The sequence below is a fragment of the Centruroides sculpturatus genome, unplaced genomic scaffold, assembly GCF_000671375.1.
Source record: "Centruroides sculpturatus isolate CEXI.00-Female unplaced genomic scaffold, Cexi_2.0 scaffold727, whole genome shotgun sequence".
Lineage (NCBI taxonomy): Eukaryota > Metazoa > Arthropoda > Arachnida > Scorpiones > Buthidae > Centruroides > Centruroides sculpturatus.
The window spans coordinates 156,784-184,589 of record NW_019385161.1 but is presented as its reverse complement, the minus strand read 5'-3'; the positions used below and the strand labels follow the sequence as shown (position 1 = coordinate 184,589).

The window sequence follows — 27,806 nt, the reverse complement described above, 5'->3', positions numbered from 1 at the left end:
TTGTAGTTGTTGACCTTAAATAAAGATTAAAAACAAAACTATTGCACGTGCCATTCATAGTAATGCATAAAAATTGTTATAAAATAGTTATAATAGAAGTCCTTGCATTGTTCTGTCCTAAATCAATAAAGGATCCGTGTTATTCGTCAATGGTTTTGAAATTTTCAAGGTATTTGCTCCACAGCATCCGGTAGGATGTCAAGGACTCGTCTTTTGCGTGAGCGTTAAATACTTTTAATTAAAAAATCAAAGTATCGCCGCCATTTAAATGTTAATAAAGAATAAAAATTATTATTTTTTCATTAGTAGAATTTAGCTCTATATATTTTATTTGGTCATTCTCAGTATGTTAATAAATAAAACTTTAATTGGAGTAAGGTCTCACAAATATACGATAAATAAGCTTTGATAATAATAAAATTAATTAAATTTTCAAACAGAATTTTTAATAAATTATTGATTATTCTTGTTTATAATGTAAACATTAATATGTTTTTTATGTGGGTCAGTATTACATATACGACACTGGGAAATTTATGATGTTGTATATCAACAATAATTCTTGGATTATTAATTTAATTATACTTCTGCTTTAAACTCTTAATTAATATTTAAGTAGAGAATAATAAAATTTGTTTTCATTTGCAGCATACAATTGGTTTCACATCTTTGAATGTTCAAAGCACCTTAAAGGTTCTTCACACAATATTTTTATTAAGAATTTTCAGATCCATTAAACTTACAACATATAAATTTAAGAAAAATCACTTTCAGATATTAATCTATTCAAAAAAAAACTACGATTTTATATTGAAGATGCTCTAAATCATTGATTTCCAGCATCTTGACCATTCTTCATTCTAAAAGATGACTCCTTAACAGGATGCTGTGGAACAGATGCTTTCAAAATTTCAAAATAATTGACAATAACACAGATAATTACGATTTCAAGCAACTAGAATGAGTTACAAACTTTTACACAACTATTTTCTAGATTTTCCGAGGAAAATATGCTTAAAATTCTTGATGAAAGTGTCTCTTGAAGGACGTTAAAGGGCATTCAAAGAGATGACAATAACCTTTATTATTCTCTTTATAGTTATTAATTAAGATGTTAAAGGAGAATTATAATTAAATTAATAAAAAACATTACTGATTCAATCATAAATTGCTGTTAAAGATGCATGAAATCTAAGATCTTCCAGTATTTATATTACTTAAAAATTATTATATTTACTCTACTTTTTATCAATGATTTAATGTTTAAAAATTTACTATAAAAAAAAACCATATAAATTAACGTCAAAATCTACAATATAAAATCACTTATACATTGATGAAGATTAAAGAAAAACGAAAATAATAAAGTGTAACGTTAAACTTACCTTATAAATTGAAAATTTATAGCTACTTAGACAAGTAGACTTGCCACAATAGCTCATAATCACATTCAACACATTATCAAAAGATCTTCAAGCGCATAATCTTCATATTTCGAGTATCATTAGGTATCTTATTAATAAGTTAAAGTGCACGAGTATGAGCTGTTGAACACGATAAGCATCCAGGGCAATTGAACTCTACAGCAGACAAGTTTATGTTGTAAACGAGTTTCGAATGGTAAATTTATTTGATTAAAAAAAAGAAAGCATTGCTTAAGCATTATACNTGGATTACTGTAGCTTAAATAATATCATAAATCTTCTAAAATTTTACTTGAAACTTCTTTGTTTTAGATAGCCCTATATACCACGTGACTCCATCACCACCAGCACCACACTACGCTTGTCAGATGAGTTGCATTTGGAGATGCTGAGCTGGCACGGAAAGGAGATCGTAACCAGCACTTCAATCATAAGAAACTCGACTAAAACTAGTAAGTATCAATAGAATAAATATAAATTTTTATATAAATTTATGTAATTAATGACTCGTGTAATAATAGTTCCGGTTATAAATCAAAGAGTTGTAGTTAATTGTAAAATGACTTTTCTTCTTATCTTGTTTAAAAGTAAACAACTAATTAAGGTTATGAATAGAGTTTTTCCCGTGTGATTTAAACATTTTAAACAATTTCCCTCTCGTTTATCATCGTTAAAAGTCGTGAATTTTAACAGGATTTAAATGTTTTTTAATGTTAAAAAAAAAATAGTTAAAAATGTATAAAGTTCGGCTTTCCTGTACGATTCGCTAACCTTGCAAGGAAGCGACCATTCAGGAAACAAAACTAGAAAATTATATATTCATCGGTAGTAGCATTTATTTATCATTCAGTGAAATTTGTTATGACTCAGTTACAATGTTATATAAATTTAATCTTAAATAAATTTTAAATAAGAAATATGATTTCATTCTCCTGTCATTTTTTTTTTTTTAAATTATTTCTTAAACATCTTTACATAAAGGTCGAAACGAATACTAAAAGGATAGGTATTAAGAATGTTAAAATATATAACAAATTTATAAAAATTTCCGATTAAATATAGATTTTATGATTAATTATCGTGTTGACATTGATGTATGGAAGAATTGTCACGCCATGGTTATGATAAATTCCCATTAAAAAGTTATGTCGAGGGTCAGGGATAGTGCTCCAGTTCTACTTAACATTAGCTTATTTTAAGAAGGAATGGGACGTAAATTATATAAATTTCTTATAAAATAAAGTAATAAGTTTATCTTCGAGTACATCGAATGCTTTTTTTTTTACCTACTTCTTAGCCTACATCGATTGCGAGTTTGAGTTCTCACCCTTTAAGATGTGAAAAGGTAACTTTGTTTTATCAAAATAACCGCCCAACGGAACTAGGATGAGGTAATTTATTAATAAAAAAAATAAATTTAGGTTCCCAAGTGTCATCTTAAAATGTTCTCACAGCACAAATTCACCTTTAGTAATTACTAAGAGTCGAGCAGGTTACGTGGAATCCTACCTTACAAATTTAATAATATAACCTTGAACGTTTGCCAATAGGAAAAATTTTAATACGAAATCAATTAGCAAAAATTAGATTTAAATCGTTATTTTAATAGAAGGGACACATAATTCTTTAGATGATATATATATTTGATTTTAAAAAATAATTCTTTATACTAGTCTATACCAGTTTACACTTTCTTCTTTGATAAAAGTGCTCATGTCTTGTCTAATTTATACACAAAAAAAAAAGGTATTTTCTGATCTGAAATTACGTAGGAAAAATTGATAAAAATTCCTATCTATTTAGAAAATCTAATAAAAATAATATTAATGACTTATTTTTTCTGTTAGGAGAATAAAAATCTGAACGATTATATGCAGATTTTCTCAGAAGATAAAGTGGAAAATGCTCTTAACATATAATTTTTTCGAAAACTTAATTTTTCTCGATTTATTTATCTTTCTTGGCTTATAAAAATGACAATGAAACCTGTTAGAAGAGGAAGTGAGCTAAAATTTAACAATTGTTAAACATGATTATCGAAAAAAAAAGAGTGTAAAAATGTTGTGTTCGTTCGATAAATAATTGATAACCTTGACCAGTTCTTATTTATGTATCATGAAATTGGTTAAAGATATACAAGAAGGCACGCAATTTAAAGTTAAACACGTGCTTGGAACTTCATACTTTTTATTTCTTTCATAGATATAACATAAATAATTCGTTGAGTGATATCATTTTAATGATTAGTTGATATCTTTTGATCAAACATTCCACTTCATTTTTTATTTATTTATTTATTTGTATTTTTACTTTGTTTTCGGTTTGATTGTTTGCAAATTAAATTCTATTGCAATTATGCTAATCTTANAAAATAAGAAAATATCCCTTCTATAGAACACATTTTATAATTTATATAATAAAAAAAAACACTGAAAATTTTTTCAAAGATGAGCCGATAAGTGAGACAGACATAATCATTAACGTGAAGTACTATTTAATGGTTCATAAAATAAGATAATTTAATAAACTCGACAAGTAGATAAAATGGTTTAAATTTATAATTAACTCTCATCAAACTATAAATCAACATGATAAATTATTAAAATCAAAGTAATTAATATTTTAAAAAATTCTCGATTCTTATCTTATGAATACCAAAATATATTACTTCATTAAGACAATACAGAACAATTTAATTATCATTAATATCCTTATTAAAAATAATTCTTAATCCTTAATCCTTGATTTACTTGAAACTTACTTCCCAAAGACCGTGTTTCCCATTATTCTTAATGGATATTTTACACCATCTCGATGGGTGGCCTGAAGTACCAGTCATTATTTAGCGGGTCGACCACCAAACATCTCATTAAATGTTCGTGAGCAATGTGCTACCCACTCGTGCTCGATGGCTCCTAGACTAATGCCGTGCAAATTGTATGTATTTGTTATAGAAAATTCTATGACCTAAGCATTCTCTTATTGTTTTAAATAATTACATATCCCAAGGACATCTTTCCCTTCTTCAAGAGCGGGGATTCTTCCATATACAAAACTGTAAAAAAAAAAAAAAAAAAAACATTAAGACGTGAACATTAAAACACTAATTTTAATTAGATTTTTGACCAGAGATGAGTAAACGTAATGAACACTTTTTTTAACAAGAGGAATAATTTAACTAATTTAGGATCCTTTTAAACAAACTTAATCCATTCTAACCTTCGAAGAGAATTTTAAACACCCTTTTTTTTCTATCCAGAAAAGACATATGATAAAGGGTACACATTGTACTCTATACTTAAATCTTTCTACGTATTAGAGGTTCTTTACGTGTTAGAAATCTCAAATTTCGGTGGCTATTCAAATATCCAGTTTTACTTAAATAGATTCTTTCACTGTTTGAAAGGGGGGATTCACGAAAGTTGGGGTTAACAACAAAGAAAGGCTTGGCGCTATCGGTGCACAATGAGATGCTACACTTATCCAAACACGTCACGTCAACTATTACTAAGTTCACTGAATATAGTATTAACTTTATTGCTGCTCGACTCGAGTAGATATTAGAAAGAAAGAAAAAAACCTGTTATCCCCCCTTTGCAACACTTCGTTCTATCACAGGATTAATCCGGTTAATGAAAAGTACCGAAATTTTATATACTTTTTTTTTCGTTATAAAATCTTTTATACTTCGAACTTGACTTCAAAATTAATTAATTTTTAAGTTTAATTTATTATTTTTTTAATAGTTAATCTACAAACTAGACTATACCAATTTAAATTTTAATGTGTTTCTAATAGGAGTCTATCAGAGTGCAATACACTTCGTCTTGAGATATTCGTGGGAATTTTCGCTTTGTATTATCAATATTTTAGGAAATTATTTCTGTAATTTTATGAGAAACAATAAAATAAATTTTATAAATAAAATCCGAATCTTCTTTACCTATTTTTCTTTATTTTTTAAGAGAAAAAACACAAAAAAAATACCACTTTTATAGGTTAAAAGTTACTTTTAATGAAATTATTTTGTTAAAAAAATTAAATTTATTTTATAAAATATAACTTTTAAACTTAAATTAAAATTTAAAAGATTTATTTTCATAATAAATTAATTAATTTTTTAAGATTTAGATGAATAAGTCATCGCATATTGTATGTTAATGTAAGCCAACCGTGTTGCTGCATTACATTAACGAGCAACAGAGACAATTACCTTTTACTAATTAAATTTGCAAATTAACAGTTTATAAAGCTGCATACCATCTATGTCTATAGAACGTTAACAAATTTAACATACTAAATATGTATTACAACATGCAAACATAAGTAAAAACATAGCAATATGAATAATTCATATCAATGTTTGCATTGGCATGGAGCAAACTTCTTTTTGCTCTCCATACAAATTTATTCCTCTTACAATTTCAATCACGAAGCATCTTCTAGTATTGTTTTTAAAACATAGAGTAGGTGAGTCGTCAAAGCAGAAACTTGGTCACAAAGTTCGACATATCTAGGACCATAACAGGGTATATCATCCGTGAAAATACCTTCTAAACGCACTAAAACTCTTTTTGTCAGTGTGGGAAATGATCTTCAAACATCTCAGGCATTCTACTGTTTGTTTCGAGTCTCTTGACACTTGTAAATATCCCAAATTGCATATAAAACGTCACTAACTTAGCATATTCGTCTACGTAACTTTATCGTGTAATGGCTGGCAATTACGAATTCTCTTTAAAAAAAATTAATTTGTAGCTGTTTAATTCTACTTTAAAAAGTGTGGGGAATAAATTATAACTTTAGACGAGGAAAAACTGAAATAAATAGAACTTGACCTAATTCACAAAGTCTAGAATTGTTTAAACCGTTAAGCAAAGTGATTACTATAATTAAAAGCATTAGATTTAATTCAAAAGTAACACGTAGGAATCTGTTATGTAATATAGTAACCTTAAACAGTGCTTAAATTTTATATTAAGTATCTATTTTAAATGTTTATAAGGTAAAAATGTGCTGGTATAGGTTTAAAAAATCATAAGTAGGCTTTTCTGTCATAAGCATTAATCACTAGAAGATCTTAGAGCCATTTCTACAATAGCTATTCATAAATAGAAGATCCTAAAGAGCCATCTTTTGTAGTGGGTATTCATAAACAAGATCCTAAAGAGCCATTTTTGCCCTAGGCATTCATAAACAAGATCTTAAAGAGCCATTTTTGCCCTAGGCGTTCATAAACAAGATCCTAAAGAGCCATTTTTGCCCTAGGCATTCATAAACAAGGTCCTAAAGAGCCATTTTTGCCCTAGGCATTCATAAACAAGATCCTAAAGAGCCATTTTTGTAGTGGGTATTCATAAACAAGATCCTAAAGAGCCGTTTTTGTAGTGGGTATTCATATCTAGATGTTCTTAAGGAGACGTTATTATCTGCATTTACATCTACAGGATCCTAAGGAGCCATGGACATTCTCTAGATACGAATACATACCAAAAAAATTGACTCATAACATATTTAAATACTAAAAGATATATTTTTAAAAAACATAATATTTGGCTACATTAGCTAAGAAAAAGACAAAAAAAAAGCAAAATTATTCCCAAAAAAAATCATTAAAAAATTTAAAGAACTTATAAAAAAAACACGTCAAAACTCCATTAAATTAAAACCTCAAATATTCAGTTTTTAGGTTAATTTACTTTAATTATAAAATAATAAATCTCATAAATTAAACGCGAACAGGTTTAAGAACGTGATTAATCTATTGTTCATTTTTTTCATCCTCTCGTTTTTTTTATTAATGAAATTTAACCTGCAAGACAACATTATTTATTTGACAGAATTATGTATAAATAAATTCATTCCTAACGCCTAGAAAAATCGAATTTCTCCTTTATTAAATTTAATTTAAAAACTTCATTAGTCGACTTAATAATTAATTATATTTGTAATATTATATGTCCTTATTAAATATCGATGTTTTAATGTTGAAATCATCGTAAAAACCGGTCCAACACGAACAAATTTTCCCTCTTTTTTTTATCTTTCTAAGTTTACAACTTTCCTGTTTTAATATATTGATATATAACTTGTATATAGTTAATAGCATCCGCTAGAAGTTTCTACTATGAATTTAAAATTATTTCTCGTGAGAAAATAACATTTTATATTATTTATAAGGAAAATTTTCATATAAAATTTATTATCTTGTCTAAAATATTACTCAAAAGTCAAAATGTTGCTTACCTAAATGGCTCTTACAAATACTTTCTTACGATATGAAAGTGATAGTAGGAATGAGGACAAAGAAAGGAAGTCAATGTTTGTGTGTCTCATGTGAATGTTTTCGTGCAAAGTGTGAGAATGTGATGCTGTAGGGAAGGTTACTTAACGTAGTTACAGGTAGGCCATGTGAGAAAGTTAATCTCAAGGTTAGTACAACTTCCTGCGACTTTGAATTCTCATCTGAATCTAGTTGAGGGTGCATTGGTTCTCACCTGTCGAGTGACTTTTTTCACCTTCCTGATTATGACTACTTTTCTATACCCGTTATGAATCTGAAATTAAAGAATTCTAATGTTAAACATCGCTGACAGGTTCAAAATTGAGGTGTAAACGTGTAGAAAGTCGTAATTTAAGTTTAAATGGTGGACAATCGAACTGTCAAGTTGAATTGTGCCATTTGCATAAAGTCAAACCCTATAGGTCAAACGATTCTAACTCGTTAATAATAATAAACTGTTTTGGCGGGTTAACCTGTTACACTAGTAAACCACACTAGTAATTATCCACCATTTGCTTCCTTCGAGTCGTTCGACAAGGTCGCGCCTACATATGGGAACAAGATGCAATGCCCTTTCGCAGGGGTGAACCTCCACTTCCGGTCATCACTCAGGGATTCTCTAGCGAGTTTTGGTGAATTTTTTTCACATCACGTCCATCAGATATAAATATGATACATTTGTTGACATAGAACGAACATTTCTCAACCTTTCTTGAGAGCCAACTTCATCTACAAACAACAACTTTCAATGGATTTCAAGAATGATGGTCAAGGATCAAAAGAAGAGATTGTGTGATATAATAAGAACTAAATTAATGGTTTGCATAGTGTTATTTTTTTTTTAATCTTCGTGGAAAATAATTGAATATGCTGGTACTTATTACTGTAAACATCGTGTGAAGGACCTTTGAGGTGTTTGGAGCGTTGGAAGATGTGCAACCAACTGTGTGTTGCAAATTCGTACACTCCCTACTATGCTCTTCCTACACGTAATATTAATTAGGATCTTGACAATTAAAATGGTAGAAAAATATATGATTTATTGCATTATATACCAATGGATACGATGGGGTGGAGCTGTTACGTAAATCGCCACGTTTTGTAGTTGTCGACCTTAAATGAAGATTAAAAACAAAACTATTGCACGTGCCATTCATAGTAATGCATAAAAATTGTTATAAAATAGTTATAATAGAAGTCCTTGCATTGTTCTGTCCTAAATCAATAAAGGATCCGTGTTATTCGTCAATGGTTTTGAAATTTTCAAGGTATTTGCTCCACAGCATCCGGTAGGATGTCAAGGACTCGTCTTTTGCGTGAGCGTTAAATACTTTTAATTAAAAAATCAAAGTATCGCCGCCATTTAAATGTTAATAAAGAATAAAAATTATTTTTTTTTTCATTCGTAGAATTTAGCTCTATATATTTTATTTGGTCATTCTCAGTATGTTAATAAATAAAACTTTAATTGGAGTAAGGTCTCACAAATATACGATAAATAAGCTTTGATAATAATAAAATTAATTAAATTTTCAAACAGAATTTTTAATAAATTATTGATTATTCTTGTTTATAATGTAAACATTAATATGTTTTTTATGTGGGTCAGTATTACATATACGACACTGGGAAATTTATGATGTTGTATATCAACAATAATTCTTGGATTATTAATTTAATTATACTTCTGCTTTAAACTCTTAATTAATATTTAAGTAGAGAATAATAAAATTTGTTTTCATTTGCAGCATACAATTGGTTTCACATCTTTGAATGTTCAAAGCACCTTAAAGGTTCTTCACACAATATTTTTATTAAGAATTTTCAGATCCATTAAACTTACAACATATAAATTTAAGAAAAATCACTTTCAGATATTAATCTATTCAAAAAAAAACTACGATTTTATATTGAAGATGCTCTAAATCATTGATTTCCAGCATCTTGACCATTCTTCATTCTAAAAGATGACTCCTTAACAGGATGCTGTGGAACAGATGCTATCAAAATTTCAAAATAATTGACAATAACACAGATAATTACGATTTCAAACAACTAGAATGAGTTACAAACTTTTACACAACTATTTTCTAGATTTTCCGAGGAAAATATGCTTAAAATTCTTGATGAAAGTGTCTCTTGAAGGACGTTAAAGGGCATTCAAAGAGATGACAATAACCTTTATTATTCTCTTTATAGTTATTAATTAAGATGTTAAAGAAGAATTATAATTAAATTAATAAAAAACATTACTGATTCAATCATAAATTGCTGTTAAAGATGCATGAAATCTAAGATCTTCCAGTATTTATATTACTTAAAAATTATTATATTTACTCTACTTTTTATCAATGATTTAATGTTTAAAAATTTACTATAAAAAAAAACCATATAAATTAACGTCAAAATCTACAATATAAAATCACTTATACATTGATGAAGATTAAATAAAAACGAAAATAATAAAGTGTAACGTTAAACTTACCTTATAAATTGAAAATTTATAGCTACTTAGACAAGTAGACTTGCCACAATAGCTCATAATCACATTCAACACATTATCAAAAGATCTTCAAGCGCATAATCTTCATATTTCGAGTATCATTAGGTATCTTATTAATAAGTTAAAGTGCACGAGTATGAGCTGTTGAACACGATAAGCATCCAGGGCAATTGAACTCTACAGCAGACAAGTTTATGTTGTAAACGAGTTTCGAATGGTAAATTTATTTGATTAAAAAAAAGAAAGCATTGCTTAAGCATTATACAGTAAATTACTTTAATATTATTTTATATTATTTATTACGTTTAACTCCTAAAAATTTAACACGTTCTTAATTTATGAGAACGTGAACCTTTAATTTATTATTTTAAAATAATTATAAATTAAAAAAAAATAATAATAATAATTAAAGATTTATATCCTTTATAAATCATTCTTTATTTCAATGTTAAAAATAAAATATGTTGTATGGAATTTTTAAAGATAAATTCGAATTGAAGTTGTTTATATAAAGAAGAATTTTATTTATTTATTTTTATTTTATTTCTTCTTCTTCTTTTTTAATACAGAGATAAATAAAAGAAGATGATGGATCAACTTGTAATTTATCAATGAGGCAATTATCTCTCGATCTATATAATTTATATTCATTTAGGCCATATGTTTGTAATTTATTCTTATAAATTTATTCTTAAATTACTCGTAATTTGTTATATTTAATGTTTTTATTATTATTTAATTTAAGAAATATTCATTAAGTTAAAAAAAAATAGTTAAAAATGTATAAAGTTCGGCTTTCCTGTACGATTCGCTAACCTTGCAAGGAAGCGACCATTCAGGAAACAAAACTAGAAAATTATATATTCATCGGTAGTAGCATTTATTTATCATTCAGTGAAATTTGTTATGACTCAGTTACAATGTTATATAAATTTAATCTTAAATAAATTTTAAATAAGAAATATGATTTCATTCTCCTGTCATTTTTTTTTTTAAATTATTTCTTAAACATCTTTACATAAAGGTCGAAACGAATACTAAAAGGATAGGTATTAAGAATGTTAAAATATATAAGAAATTTATAAAAATTTCCGATTAAATATAGATTTTATGATTAATTATCGTGTTGACATTGATGTATGGAAGAATTGTCACGCCATGGTTATGATAAATTCCCATTAAAAAGTTATGTCGAGGGTCAGGGATAGTGCTCCAGTTCTACTTAACATTAGCTTATTTTAAGAAGGAATGGGACGTAAATTATATAAATTTCTTATAAAATAAAGTAATAAGTTTATCTTCGAGTACATCGAATGCTTTTTTTTTTACCTACTTCTTAGCCTACATCGATTGCGAGTTTGAGTTCTCACCCTTTAAGATGTGAAAAGGTAACTTTGTTTTATCAAAATAACCGCCCAACGGAACTAGGATGAGGTAATTTATTAATAAAAAAAATAAATTTAGGTTCCCAAGTGTCATCTTAAAATGTTCTCACAGCACAAATTCACCTTTAGTAATTACTAAGAGTCGAGCAGGTTACGTGGAATCCTACCTTACAAATTTAATAATATAACCTTGAACGTTTGCCAATAGGAAAAATTTTAATACGAAATCAATTAGCAAAAATTAGATTTAAATCGCTATTTTAATAGAAGGGACACATAATTCTTTAGATGATATATATATTTGATTTTAAAAAATAATTCTTTATACTAGTCTATACCAGTTTACACTTTCTTCTTTGATAAAAGTGCTCATGTCTTGTCTAATTTATACACAAAAAAAAAAGGTATTTTCTGATCTGAAATTACGTAGGAAAAATTGATAAAAATTCCTATCTATTTAGAAAATCTAATAAAAATAATATTAATGACTTATTTTTTCTGTTAGGAGAATAAAAATCTGAACGATTATATGCAGATTTTCTCAGAAGATAAAGTGGAAAATGCTCTTAACATATAATTTTTTCGAAAACTTAATTTTTCTCGATTTATTTATCTTTCTTGGCTTATAAAAATGACAATGAAACCTGTTAGAAGAGGAAGTGAGCTAAAATTTAACAATTGTTAAGCATGATTATCGAAAAAAAAGAGTGTAAAAATGTTGTGTTCGTTCGATAAATAATTGATAACCTTGACCAGTTCTTATTTATGTATCATGAAATTGGTTAAAGATATACAAGAAGGCACGCAATTTAAAGTTAAACACGTGCTTGGGACTTCATACTTTTTATTTCTTTCATAGATATAACATAAATAATTCGTTGAGTGATATCATTTTAATGATTAGTTGATATCTTTTGATCAAACATTCCACTTCATTTTTTATTTATTTATTTATTTGTATTTTTACTTTGTTTTCGGTTTGATTGTTTGCAAATTAAATTCTATTGCAATTATGCTAATCTTACTTAATTAAATCAGTAAAATTATAATTTAAAAATCACACGATTAATAATTATGTTTAATTATTAAAATGCAGAAACGAAGATATAAATCGTAATGATACATTCCTGTTAGCTTTCGGCCATATAATTACACATTAAAGACATAAGGAAATGATCAAGGACTACTAATTCATTGGCCAATTTTCTTAGAAGATAGATAATAATTGCTTGATTTTTTTTTTATCTCAAAGTCTAATTTAACTATTTGTTTTTAGATTTGTTAACTTTTTCTTAATTTTATATACACTTTAATTGTTCACCAACACACCTCGTGGAGAAGAACTACCTCATAAATCAAGTGAATTAATCAAAATCTATTAATCAATCATGTGTATATCTTTGAAAATATATAAACGGATAATAAATTTCCTTGCTGAAAAGTTAAAGGAAAAAACTACAAGGTGGGACGTAGTAGAAAATCACCCTGGGGGATACGCGAAACAGGTTGAAGCGAATCATGGAAGATATCGTTTTTTTTTATTATATATATATAAATTTAAGGGTTTTGGGTATAAAATAACTTTAAATTTTTACCTGTGTCGGTGTTCAGAGACCATGAAAGAGGAGGGGTATGTTGAGCAGTGCGTGGAAAAGCTCCCACCATTCAATCAAATCAAGGATGGACATGGTCTGTCTGTATCCAATTATGAAAGCACGGGAAAGAGGACGACACCCCTACCATTGTCTATATTAATATTACTATTGATAAAACTCGACATGGGAGAGGGCCAGGCGGTATACAGGTTCCGCTACCAGAGGTTACGCTGTGTTGCACTTTGATACATATTCACAATCGCGTGTCGAGATGGACTCATTGATGCTTTAAAATAGAAAAAAACGAAGCGGAAATAACGGAAAATCTAATAAAATTTGGAAGCATTTTTCTATATAAGGGCCTCATAGCTACGTGTATTAACAATTTAGCAAGGTGTATGACTCGAAGGGTTATCCAGGAAACTAAAAGAGAAAAAAACACATACACACACACGTAAAAAGAAAAATATCACACAATTGAAAAAAATATGATTAAACTCCTTTTTAAAAAAATACATATAATTGCAATCGGTGGATGCATATTTTTTAACTACACGTCACGACTTGGACTTTCATAGAATTTGCGATTTATTAATAGAGTATTGTAGAAAATATGTCAGCTATTTATCATTTAGTTTAATCCAATCAATGGATCGTATTCATCAAACAATTCTTGACCCTTTTTATCAATATCACGAATCTGTCAAATGTTAGATGAAAGGAGCGGTGGTGCTCTTGGAGAACAAACTCGTGTCACCACACTTCAAATAATACTGTACCTTATTATCTAACACGATAGATGTGCACTACTTCATCCCTTCAATGAAGAACGGATGACAAATTGAGAATAATTCAAGAGGCCTAATGAATTTTATAAAAAGTATTTTTATACCCTATCACCAGGATAGTGGTTAATATTTAAATTATTTTATATTTAGAGGATTTATTTTACTTTTGTAATGATAATTTTCTATAAAAGAAGCATTGAAACGTGAGCAGATATAATAAATAAAGTAGACAAATCCCAAAGTCACGTCTGTAATTCTAGGTAATGTCTGAGATTTAGAACTTCCTTCAAGGGCAGTAGGGTGAGTTTTCTTAGCGGTTCCCACCTGTTTCTCTCTTCATATCACCCAGTTATGATGATAAAAAGATTGAGGTTAAAGCAGAAAAGTCGCACCAACCGCACCCAATATCTACACCATAAAACAAAGAAAATCTTTTACGATAATGTCATCGTTTTATCAATTCGAATTTTGACACGATCGTCGTAGATAATCGTTCAAAAATTTATAATATATCAACTCAATTATTACATAATAACATAAATTAATACCGAGACGATATATATCCAGATACAATAACAATAGACGTGATCAATTATTAAATGTAATTAAACCCCGAAAAATTTCCTAATTTACTAAATTATTATATATATTTATACACATTTTTAAATTTTTAAGTAAGATTATATAATTATAGAGTTATTAAATCCATTGTTTTAGTAATAGAAAATATATTTTTTTTATCCTTTTTAACCGTAGAAGAATTATTAACATGGAGCATTTCCTGATAAAATTTTTATATTTTTTTATATTAAAATTAACAAAAAAATTGATTGAATAAATAGCAAAGTTCTTCTTAGAGTTAAAATTCTACTTTTTTTTTATTTTAACTGAAGAGAAAGATACTTTACCAAGCAGTTTAGATAAAATGAGTGGCATGAGATATGCACATCCAGCATGAAAAATAAGGAAAATAAAACTAGTTTATTACGTGAACAGCAACCGAACATTTAGATAATTTATGCAAGAACTTAGAACAGCATAAAGTATACATTTTTATGAGAGAAAACATCATTCCTCTCTCTCTCTTTCTCTCTAAAAATCCTTATGGATAAATAACGAATCTTAATTAATAAATGAGAAATTTATAAAGGAAACGTAACGCAGCTTGTTCGTTTAATATACATAAAAATAATATTAAAAAAATAATAATAATAAGTAGAAGTCATTATTTTTAATTAGCGTAAGATCTGTTATTATTTTCCTGTAAGCACCTGCACTTTTTAACATTGGTTTAAAGTATTTACAATTTTTCTCGCATGCCATCTGCTTTCTCAATTGAACATTCTTTATATTATTATTATTTATGATCTATATCAAAGGAAATTATTCATTTTCCTATCGAAATTCCTATATATATTTTTTTAAAATACAGTCGACCCCCTATAACACTGTTGATTATTCTGTTTTATATGAATTCCATGTTGTACGAATCACTTAGATTTTACAAATACGTGTGCCGGGCTATGAACAGTTCACGTATTTGTACAATCTAAGTGACTCGTACAACATGGAATTCATATAAAACAGAATAATCAACAGTGTTATAGGGTATTTTTAAAGATAAAGAGGAGAAAGCATCAAGTCTCTAGGAATGATACACGCTTTTTATAGTTAAAAATGATTAAAAGATGATAATGATGATGATGATTTTAAAAATTTTGAAATTATTTCCATAAAAATCTTCGTACCTGTTGCCTTCATGACCGTGCAAATTTTTTTTTTTTTTTTTTAAATAATTATTTTAACATTGATCATCATCGCCTTGTTATCAAATGTGTATTTTATGTATAAAAATTGTAATTTCTTAATACATTTTTATATAAAATAATAAAATAAACATAAAGAACTTGCATTTTATTGTATTTTTATACTATTTTTATTATTATCATTAATATTAATTCCTTCTGATTTTAATTATAATTATTCATTTATGCATAAATCGAGTATCTTGACAATGAAGATGATGTTTTGCATAATTTGAATTTATGAACTTGCAGAATTAAATTGAATTTTGCAAACTCACATCACTTATTATTTGTAAAAATTACATTTAAAACAAAAAAAAATATATTGGAAATGTCACGAAATGGTTCTTAAGATACAAAGTAATGATTAAATATGGAAACTGGAAGATAATATCCTTGATCGTTTGATTTATCTTTGGCTTATATCCAAGCACGTATCTTAATGCCAAATCAGATGGATTGCTTACAGATTGCATAAGAGGTGAATGAGAATACAAAAAAATATATATATATTCTATGAATAATAGTTTAATCACATCATAATAAAACAAAAATGGCAACTTCTCCCATAATACGTATCATTTAATCCTTCATTTCTTCCATATAAAACGTATGAAATCTCTCACAAACAATAGTTTTACGTCTGTTTATGATTCAAAATTCGTAAATAAACCATTATTTTTACACAAAAATGCCTTTTTTTTGCACTTATTAACATGTTATCGTTCACATAAATGTCCTCGTTAACGTTTAGTGTTGAATTTTTGTGATTTTTAATGCCTAGCCATGTCGAAAAAAAAAAAAAAAAAGAAAACGAAGAGTCACGGAGTGTATAAAGAACTCATTTTATATATAAAGTCGTCTGAAAAGTATCGAATTAAAAACTAGTTAATGGAATTACAAGACAATTCTTTGCCAAAAAAAAAGTGTAAGTAGCCTAAGGCCTACCGGTTGTGTAGATAGGATTAGTGATTTTGTTTGAAGCTCGTCTTGTTTTTTTTTTTTTTTTTTAACGTTCATTAGCTTAAAGACGATGACCTTATGCGGTATTGCTTAGTCTAGATTGAAAACCTTTCGTTTAACAAGTAAAGAAAACATAAATTTTACTTGTATAATGCTTATAACCCCTCTGTACAGAACGTGTCAACACTTCACAATATAAAAATGAAGTAGAGTAATAAGGTAATTTACCAGAAAATTGTGATTAAGCTGTAAAATTTTCGTATATTTTCCCATTTATCTGAGTGAACTTCTTTGTATTTCTTCTACGTTAATTTAAAACATTGAAAGCTCGAACTTGTTGAATAAAATTCTATTGTTAAGGAATGTTTTTAAAGCATTTTTCCATACAGTAATAGAGATAATCTATTCTGTTGTATTGTAATTACTCTTTAGTAAAGATAAAGTTGTCGAATAAACCTGTAGATATGAGGTTGAGGTTACTGCCCATTTCAACGGTAACAATATCATTTCATCTATGGAAAATGGAAAAATTTTAAATTTCGTCACTCTGTTACATCATAATTCCTTATTTTTTATATACGTCTACGTGATTTATATGCAATATACGAGCGCGAAAAGTGGATACGAGTCAACTCCTCTACCTTGTCAGTGATCTACACGAAACACCAGTTGACAAAATAAATAAAAAAATACACTGAAAATTTACATGTAGATGGATACTTAACTACATTCGTGTTTGGAGTAACGATGTAAAACCGTAAATAAAAAGAATGACATTTTGTTTACAGTCACACTTGCCCAACCACTATTGTTCCCACGGTTTTCGTTCCATATTCGTCTCCCTTAAGGCAATAATCTAACTTATCCATTCATCTTTAATCATCGATGCTTCCAGATTGACAACCATGTGACGCTCAGGGTTACGCCTGAACTTAATATCATATAAAAACCTTATTAATCTATGCCAAACCTTTCCCACGCTTAAAAATACTGTCAAGCTTTTAATCGAATTGAAGGTTACACCATTTTAAAATTAAGGGTGTGACCATTTCCTTAATAGAAAAATAATAATAATATATGTGTTAGAAAACTGAGCATTAATAATTACGTTTAGAAGATTATTTAGAAGTACTTTACTAAAGAATTTCAACATTTAAAATAACCCATAAAAGACATCTTCGGGGAATATTTTTATACTAGAACTTTGAAAAATGACACCGCTTGAGGCAACAGAACTTTAGATTAAGGTACTTGAAAAACTCTAGAAATGTGGAAATCCGATATTTGAGGCACCAGAAATAAACTGGAAGGACCAAAACTAGGCTATTGAGGGATTAGTAAAAGAACTACTTCATCAAAAATGACGAAAACAAAGCAAATTTCCTATAACAGATTAAGTTTTCTTCCATTTGTTTAGTAAGTAATTCGTGAAATTTAAACCCTTCGAAACAATTATACAGAAATAACTGTAATTTATTCTAATAAAATAATTTGTAAGAGATAAAATATGTAATTAGAAGGATGCAGGGGTAGTTGTGTATAAGGTCAATTTTCTCTAAAAAATCTTAGTTTTTTTTTTTGTTTCTAAACTTGAACAATCGTCATCCAGATGCGTAAGTCTAGCAATGCAGGAGTAAAACACCGTAAAAATGGTCATAATACGCTTTAAAAACGACTCCTGTCCACCCTGTAATTAAGAGACAATTGGAGTGCCCTCGGGTCTCGATCTACCGGGTATATTCTTTATTTATTTGTTTAGGTGGGTTTCTTTTTTTTTTTGAAAGGGCCTCTTCTCCACGCATGATTTTCTCGAAGAGCGTTAACGTCCAGACGTTGCACCCAAATGTTTTATGGTTCCATAAACCTCGAAGGGACATACGGGGGAGTAAAAAAGGTATATCGTCAGCTAAAAAAAAAACAAACAAAGAAGAACTGAATCGATGTAAGAGGACGAACTATTGGTTAAAAGATCATAAACACCCACTTGTGGTTAGGTTGTTGGTACGGACCACGTCATTAGGATGGTTGTTGTAAAACGGACCAAAACCACCATTTAGGATAAATTAACTGATAAAAATGTTAGAATTCCTAACCTCATTTATTCGTATCTCTGACTCACTTTCGTAGAATCATACCAAATTGTTAACTTGTAATTGTATTGTGCTAATAAAAAATTTGCTCTTCAGGATGGCTATTCTTATCGATTTTATTGCTATCTGCTAAATAATATATAATAGAATTTTCCAAGAAATATTAAATAAATAAATATTTTAAATAAAAGGACCTTTTTTTTAGGTATATATTAATATCCAATTATGATCTGGAGCTCAATAAATATACAATATTTAACTGTAAACAGTAACTTGAATTTTAATGAGGAACCATTCGATTCGAAAGCTTTTACAGAGCAGAAAACAATAGAAAGATCGAAAACGTGTAAAAAATAAAGAAGATTTAAACTAAAATAAAACTGTTTAGGTCATAAAAAAAATGCCAATTTTGGCAAGGTAAGAAGATCTAAAACCCTTAATACCTATAACGGTATGAATTATAAAGGCGTTTAATATAAGAATTTAGACTACTTTCGCTATTTAAACATAAGAGAAAGTTTATTACTGAGGTAACATTCCTGCTATCAAGTTTTTTTCTATGTGTGTGTGTTAAAGAAAATAAAAGGAAGGGTCAAAGAGAACGCAATCGTTGGTTTCTAAGAAAACAACTTGTAGCAGCACGCGGTAGCTTTGAAATAATAACTATTCTGTACAATCTAGAAATAAACTTGGAGTAGGAATTCCTTCTACACATTCTATTGCTTTTAAAGCAAAGTATTTCACATTCCATAAATAACTATATGTCTGGTTTTGATCATAAACAGAGGAGCAATTACTCTGATTATAGTCGAACCTATCCCTTAGAGGTTCTACTTAAGTAAATTAAATATATATATATATATTTTGAGTGTTGATAACCTTTCCTTCCTTTAAAAAAAACACACTTGGTAATAAAAATGATAGCCTGTATTATTAACAAACGTGATAAGATTGGTTTTAGAGGTTTGCACTCATTAATAATTTTTCTCAGAAAAACCCCCGTCGAGAACTTAAATGAATCGAACAATACAATTTTTATTATTCATTTTTCTAATTATTTACTATCTTTATCTAGATTTTTATCTATAAATTAATAATTTATAAACTCGGTTTCTTTAATTTGTATAATAACAATTATTTATTTATTTATTTTTCTATTCGTTAAGACACGAAAGTATGGAGAAGGATACAGTCTTAAAGGATGCTAATTATAGTTTTATCTTAATTTTATTTAAGGAAAAAATATATATAGATAAATTGTAGGATACTTACAGGATAGAAGGAATGTAGATCTTGGCACCTTATGACAAAAAACTGGTTGGGTAAGTGAACAGGTTGGTGGTTTTTAACTACGCTCGAGATGGGAAACAACCTTAATTGAAACGTATGTCTGTATGTCTGCAATTGGATGTGTTTTTTTTCCAGGGCATTGCTTAGATATATAGGCTAAAAGTAAAAAAAAATAACACGTAAACATAACTCTAACCTATCCTACACTCCGAAAACTAAGATATATAATAAATTAAAATAAACCCTTTAAACTATATTAAATAGTTTATGAAATATTAAGTAATTAGCATAAAATCGTGAGGTATTATTATGTTTTATGTTACATTTTTTCCTATATGTTAATATAGGCTAATAGGTATGTAGATGATTCTACGTTATGTAACTACGAGGTCAATAGATTGAGGATCTTTTACTAGAGAATGTAAGACCTGAATGTGGTTAGAAAAGAAATATTGTCGTCAAAAGAGGTCCTTGTATCAAAAATTGCTGGAGGACATCCTCTATATATTCGATTCATTCTGGTCAAAGATGAAGGATGTTGATGATGTACTGACAATTGCTGGCCCACTTTATAAACGTTGTTATTTTATAAGGAAATAGAAATTAACATAAGAAAACTATAAGGTAGGAAAATTTTTAAGAGAGTTTGAAGATTTGTACTAAATTCCTTTTCGTAGAAGGTGATGCGGAAGAGATTAGTTACATTGTTACTCGCTCCAAGCATATTGGAGGGAGGATGCTTCACTGATTGACTGATTATATAGACTTATCTAAAGCTCGACAGTAGCCTGTGGCACTTCAAACGTACACTTAAACCTAACTAAAATAATAATAATCACCTGGCAAGTTCGTAACTATTCAGACTTTTTCCGTATTTCCTGATCATTTATAGGGGTATAGTTAATTCTACATCACAATAGGTTGACGTCGAACGAGTTCTATAGCATCAATGTCTTAATTTTATCAGATTTGATGGCATTCTAAGCTTATATTATAATCGTTAATCTGGAGTAGAGCATACAGTATAATTTGTAACCATTATTTTTAAATTATTTGAGCATTATATCCGGTTTTTCTATAAAAACCGGTAACCTCTCGGATCATTTTTCTTTAAAAATACCTTTCAGAAAATATATTTGTGAAAAAAAGATGATATAATGATTCTTGAAGGGTGAAAATTAAGAAATAAACAATTCTATCATAAATCATTGTTTAATTTTAGCAATATTTGGTGGTTTTTTTTTACTTCATGGTTTCGTGCTGAAAGAATATTAGACATATTCGTGCCTTGGGCACGAGTAGGCTAATATCTTTCTGATGTAAATTTGACCCGGTGCAAGATGAAAATTGTCGACTATTTACTCACAATTTATCCAGTTAATGAAGATGTAAACACGAAGATGAATCATTTAGAGTTTCTATGCTTAATAATAAAGTGATGCAACACCTTACTTACCACGTCGACGGTTCATCCTATCCATACTAAAACTATTGATTCTATGCTATGAAAAGCTATTTATAACCTCAATTTTCGACGAAAATTAGTAGGAATTATGCCAAATTTTACATTTTTATCTCATTAACTATGCTTAAACGTCCTCGATTCATGAAAATTTCATGTAAAGAACTGCTTATATGCGAAATTAATTCATAATTTACTTAGTTTTAGTACAAAAAGCCTACTGATTTTATATATATATATCATTATTAACTCGTAAAGACATTAATAATTATGAAAAATAATAAATTTAAACAATTTTAAGCTTTTAAAATATATCAAAAATCTTCTTAAAAGAATGTAATTTATGACTTTCTAGAAATAAAAGTCGTAACATTCGTAACAAGTAAATCGAACGTGTAACGTGAAAATTCCATGAAAATCATCCGAGTTTATGAAAGGAAATGATACAACAAACCAGGTATTTTTCAACTATTTATCTATAAACATATTTCTACAGAGTAGCAACTGGTAAGTTCCGTTTATGATAATCATTTAAAAATAGAAAAAAAAGGGACAAAAGGGGGGCAAAAAAACGTATAGAAACGTCTAGACCAAGTGGTTAGAATGCCATCTGCTTCAAGCAATCTCTTTACTTGTAACAACGACCATAAAAAGAGAAATTCTTTTGTCTATGGCGTATGGAGAAAACATTTTCGACTCCATAAACTGTTGAAGTAGGGAAAATTACCATGTTATATTATTTTAGAGAACAATCAGAGGCGGATATGGACGTTAGATTTCGTTCTTTACCAACAGATGTTACGTATATACAATTAACAAACCATCGTTTCTCTATGACATCCCCTCATTCTGACTCATGGAGAATCTAAAGAAATACTAAAATTTACAACAAAATTAAGATTTATACGTAGAGTAAACCCATAAATTATGGCAATGAGCAATTAATAAAGCCATGAAAGTATACGATAAAAGAAAAAAATAATAATAATAATAATAATAAAGGTAAACGAGTCAGCATGACGAGTCACAATATTGTTTGCTCAGCCTTGACATTTTTCTCCTTTAAAGAACTACAAATAAATATAACAGAATAAAAATACAATAGATAATAAATTATAAAGTATATATAATAATAATTAGCTTTAAAAATAAAGATATTTGTTAAAATAAATAATTAAAATGCAAATTTTTCTAGTGTTAGTTAAAGCACTTTCGTCAAAGAAATTCACTCTTTATGAGTTGAGAAATTCTTTCTTTACCTATAAAGGGGTGATTTTTAAGTACTTTTATTACTGTTTACCTTTAAACTATATGAGTTATGTGTTATTTTTACATAGAAATCGTAAAAAAAAAAAAATAATATTGTTTAGCTTTAATTGCCTATCCAAACAATCTAACCCAAGTTAAAGACAAACATAACTCGATTCGACTTTTTTTAGAACTTATTAATGGATCTAAATAGTAAATATTAGCTTTAAAAAGGTAATTTAGATGGTCAGAAATGATCTTTATACGTAAAAATGATCAAAAATACAAAGTTTAATAGGGATTTCTTTTAAATGGTAGTTGATAGTAGATGACTTTCTTTTTTGATGAATTCAAGGATTTTCTTTAAGAAATTATATGCCATATTAATTAAATAAATAATAAAATATTTTATTTTAAATTATTAAATTATAATTTTGCTTATTAACGATATTTTAATTATGAAAATCGATTTTTTTAATTAAAGTTTAGATGCTTTCCGATGATAATTTTAGCATGGCGATGACAGAAATGAAGAAAAATAAATGATTTTTTACGAATCATTCCACTTAATTTCGAAAAAAAATAAATAAATTCATTTATTTTACGACTTTTTAAATTAATAAAAATCCAATTTTACACACCAAATTTGTCATTTCTGAATAAATTAGTATATATCTAAAGAGGTTTTTAATGATAAAAAAAACTCAATTAAGGCACGAAAAATAAAATTATTTTCATTTAAAATTATATATATATAGACTATAATTAGGTTTTAAGAAGCGAAAAGTTAATAAAAATTAATAAAAAAAAAAATACATACACGAAAGAGCTTCCATGTCATCAATAAAATATTACAACTTCATCAGTTAGTGTGTCTTTATAAAAACAAAATAAAAGTAAAAAAATAATTAAAAAATAAAAAATAAAAATAGCCGTTCGTAAATGACGTTGGATCGACACTAGCCTGAAGGCAGGAACATCAACAATGTCACCATCCACACTTCTGCATCCCATAGAAGGGGGGAACAGATAGAATAACCAGATAAATAAAGACAGGAAACGATACTAATTCGAAAACTTGTCTCTAGTTTAAGATGAAGTCGTAGAACGATCGACTGTCCAATCAGAATGTTTGAACTTTGACCTCTAGAATGAAATCATGGCAATGTTCTTCTCCCTTCTGTTTTATCACCGCTTGTCAACTTTTTATCTCTTTAATTATTTGCTACTACATTAAATAATTAATTACGTATCGATTTTTAATTATTTCTCACTATTTTTACATTAAAAAAAATATATATATATATATATTTAGGTATTAAAATAGATAATTATCAAGTGTAATTCCTTCATCATGATGAAGGATGAAACTGCTTATCATTCAAATATTTCCTCTTACGTCTTTCAATTCGAATTTTGAAAGTGTCTTATTGTGTTTTCGCCTAGAAAACTTTCAGAAAACTCGTGTCAGCTGCAAAGCAGCTTCAAAAAAATAAAAAGAAATTGCTCCGAGCTAATTCTGATGAGATGTGGGTGCGCCCATCGCACGAGGAAGTGAAAATTTTCACCACCCTCACACGTGGTTTTCATACCGATATTTCGGCATTTGATAGATTTCGACTGCGAGTACCAACACCCAACTAAAACTTCGTCTACCTGTCATTATTACAAAGGATCTGGTCGACAACACCTTGCTCTATCCACTCAGGTGAGTCTTTACTTAGTTACAAATCATCATTTACGTTTTACTTTTCTACACCCTTAAATAGAAGAAAATTCGATTTTTTAAAGGTTAAATCGATAGAAAATCATTTAAAATGTAGTAGTTTTTTTAAACAAATAATTCAAGAAAAACCAGAAAACCTCCGGCAAGGAAACTAAATTAAAGTGTAAGTGGTAAAACACCTTTAATCAAGTGTTAAATTTGCTTGTTTAGGTGTTTAAAAATTCCCTCAGAAGAGGTAAAAACCCGATTTTTTTATATGAATATTTAATAATTCATTAATAAATAATCACGTAAATACAATTAATTTGTCATAAAAAAAAATACAATTAATTCTTATAATTGTTTATTAATGAATATTTTAATTAATTTATTGAATAAATATTCAAAAATATGGCAATAAAAAAGTCATTTAAATAACGATTAAATGGTTAAAAATACGCAAAAGTTTTATGAGATTTTTTAAAGTATTATTTGAGTTTAATCTATAAAAGTGAATGGGAAATTTTATTTTAAATTTAGTTAAATGTTATTAATTAAATAAACACTCCATTTGATTGAAATTCTGTGCAGAAAAGCTGGAAAGTATGTAATACAAATAAAAAAATACACAGGATATTGCTGGAAAGTTTGACACATACAAAATCTTTTGCAACATCCAGACATACGAACGAACAAAAAAAAATGTAAAGAGGAACGTCCACTTTTTCCATTCTTCATTCACGTTTTTTTTAGAATAAAAAGTAATTATTTTAAATAAATCTAATTAATTAACTTTGATTATTTGAAATATATTTTTTTTAATAGATTTTTAACTCCAAAAAATGTCTATCGGTTGCATACTTTTTTACTATTGTATATCATTGTTAAGAGGTAGAACATCCTGGAATTTATTGCATTTATCTCCTTCTGTTATAAATTTAATTAAAAGTTTTGAATTTTTATATAATATTTAACTTATTTTTATGTTAATTTTACATTTGTTCTTATATTTAAATAAAGGAAGTTCGTATATATATATATATATAAAGAAAATAAAAAATTAGGAATTGTAATTAAAAAATTAAATGCAGGTGATATTTATATATTGTTTTTTTAAGTTACAAAAGTCCCTATCGGTTGATGATTATCTAGAAACGAAGAGGTTCTTCTTAAGGGGGTGAATTATAAACTAACGGGAGTTGAACAGGTGAAGTTAAAGAAGGACGTTCTCCAGATGTCAGCAGGTACGACAGGTGAGTTTACATCTCACCTGTCTACTCTTAATCACGTTGTTGTACAGGTATAGATAGGGATTTAGAGAGGGGAGGGTAAATCATCGTGATTTCAAGACACGTTTTAGTATTTACCCGAATCACTTTCGCAAGTTAAACAGAGAAGCTTACTTTCTGGTTGAATTTTCTTTTTATTTTACAAAGAATCCTGACTTTTATTAATTATAACTAAGAAATAAAAGTATAATTAAAGATTTTATAAAGTTTTTAAATTATATTTTTATAGATTTTATTCATAAAACAAACAATATTTTAACTGTAAATCGAATATAAAAACGAGTCGAATTTTTAATGATTTTAATAAAATTATTAAATTAAATTTTTAAATTTTACTAATTTTATAAAATCTTAACGAAAAATTACCCTTTAAAGTAGGCATATGATAAATTATAAAACTAATTTAAATGTGCCATAAAAGTTTCGTAATGTTTTCGAACATAAGCTGCAGATGTTTAAAATTGAAAAAAGTTTATTCGTATTTAATATATTTTATATGAATAACAAACAGAGAAAAATCATAAAATGCAGGATGTGTGAAGTTTTAAAATTAACATACGTCATTAAACAGTAGCATATTATTTTAGGGTATAATATCAATCATTTATAACATTTCAAATTTATGAAATTTAATGACTTTAGAAGTCGTATAAATTATTCGTTGGGTGCAATGAGCTGTTGTATACTGTACGAATTAACAAATAAACTTCGAAAATTACGTCATTTAATGACGAAAATGTGTTAATTTAATGAGCAATCTTGCTAAAGTTAAACTTATTAAAAACATAATTGCTTTTAAAAGGTTTAAAACTTTCTATTTTGACCTTCTTTTCTTTCTACTACTTTAATATATTATAAATATAACTTTTTCTTAGTTTTTACATACTTTTTTATCTATTAAAATATATAATTTTTACAGCTTTCTCTCACCTATAACTTATTATCATTAAATTGAATCCTTTCTTAAACCACCTCGCTATTTCCTTTAAATAAGACTTCTCATAACTCTCCTACCTATAGGAAAGACTACATAATCTCTTATAATCCTATGTAACATCTCTATTAAGCCCACCTCTTGTAATTATTTCTCGTAGCTTTCTGTATCTTCTCATAAACCCACCTATAACTATGACTTATCATAGCCCTCTGCATCCTCTCCTACTCCTCTAAAATCTCCTATTTAGCTCATCTCCAAGCTATGACTCCTCATATCCTTTCAATAGCTTTCTATTTGATTTAAATGCCTAAAAATCTTCCCGTTATTTAAAAAAAATAATTAAAAAAATTATTTTGACACAACGGAAATGAAACAATTAATATTGTTCTTACAAAACCCTGAAGATTAAAAAATAAAATAATAATAAATGATTTACTTACGTTAATAAATTAAAATCAATATAATCACGGATAAAATCGAACTTACTTGTTCTCAGGCTTCATATATAAAACATTATAGATGAGGGTGTATATGCATTTTATCACTATATAAATTTCATTTCATTTGTAGTCGATCACGTGGTACATATATTGCAGACCTCATCTCCGCTTGTTCTCTTCACAACCCAGGCGGTCTTTCATATAGTAAACAATGAATTTTGTTATATATTTGTATATATATATAGGTGTGTATGTGTGTATATAGCAAACACCTGCCAACTTTCGTTCCACGTCGACTTTCGACCTTATAAATATATATATATATATATATTTATCTGTAATTATTAAATATATAAAACCATGAGATGTGAGTAAGAGATAATTCTCTATTGATTCACTCCAACATCATTTTACTACTCTAGAATTGTTGATTAATTCTAGATCTAAAGCTTTATAATGTATAGTCTGTGAGGTTGCATAAGCTTTATTACTTGCATTTTTAGGTTAATAAGTCTATAGACTGTAAGCTTATAGATTAAATATTCATATATAACCATTCTAGAATTAATTAGGATGCTAAAAAATCTATAAATTATATG

General features: G+C 27.7%; 1 long non-coding RNA gene across 1 annotated transcript; it reads right to left on the bottom strand.

The window, feature by feature from the left end:
* Positions 1–4,169: 4,169 nt before the first annotated feature.
* Positions 4,170–27,385, bottom strand: LOC111635620. Its single transcript, XR_002758407.1, has 4 exons — positions 27,254–27,385; positions 20,109–20,282; positions 10,193–10,387; positions 4,170–4,479 (listed from the first exon to the last, which is right to left on the bottom strand). It is a non-coding gene; the product is annotated as an uncharacterized LOC111635620 (long non-coding RNA).
* Positions 27,386–27,806: the final 421 nt, after the last annotated feature.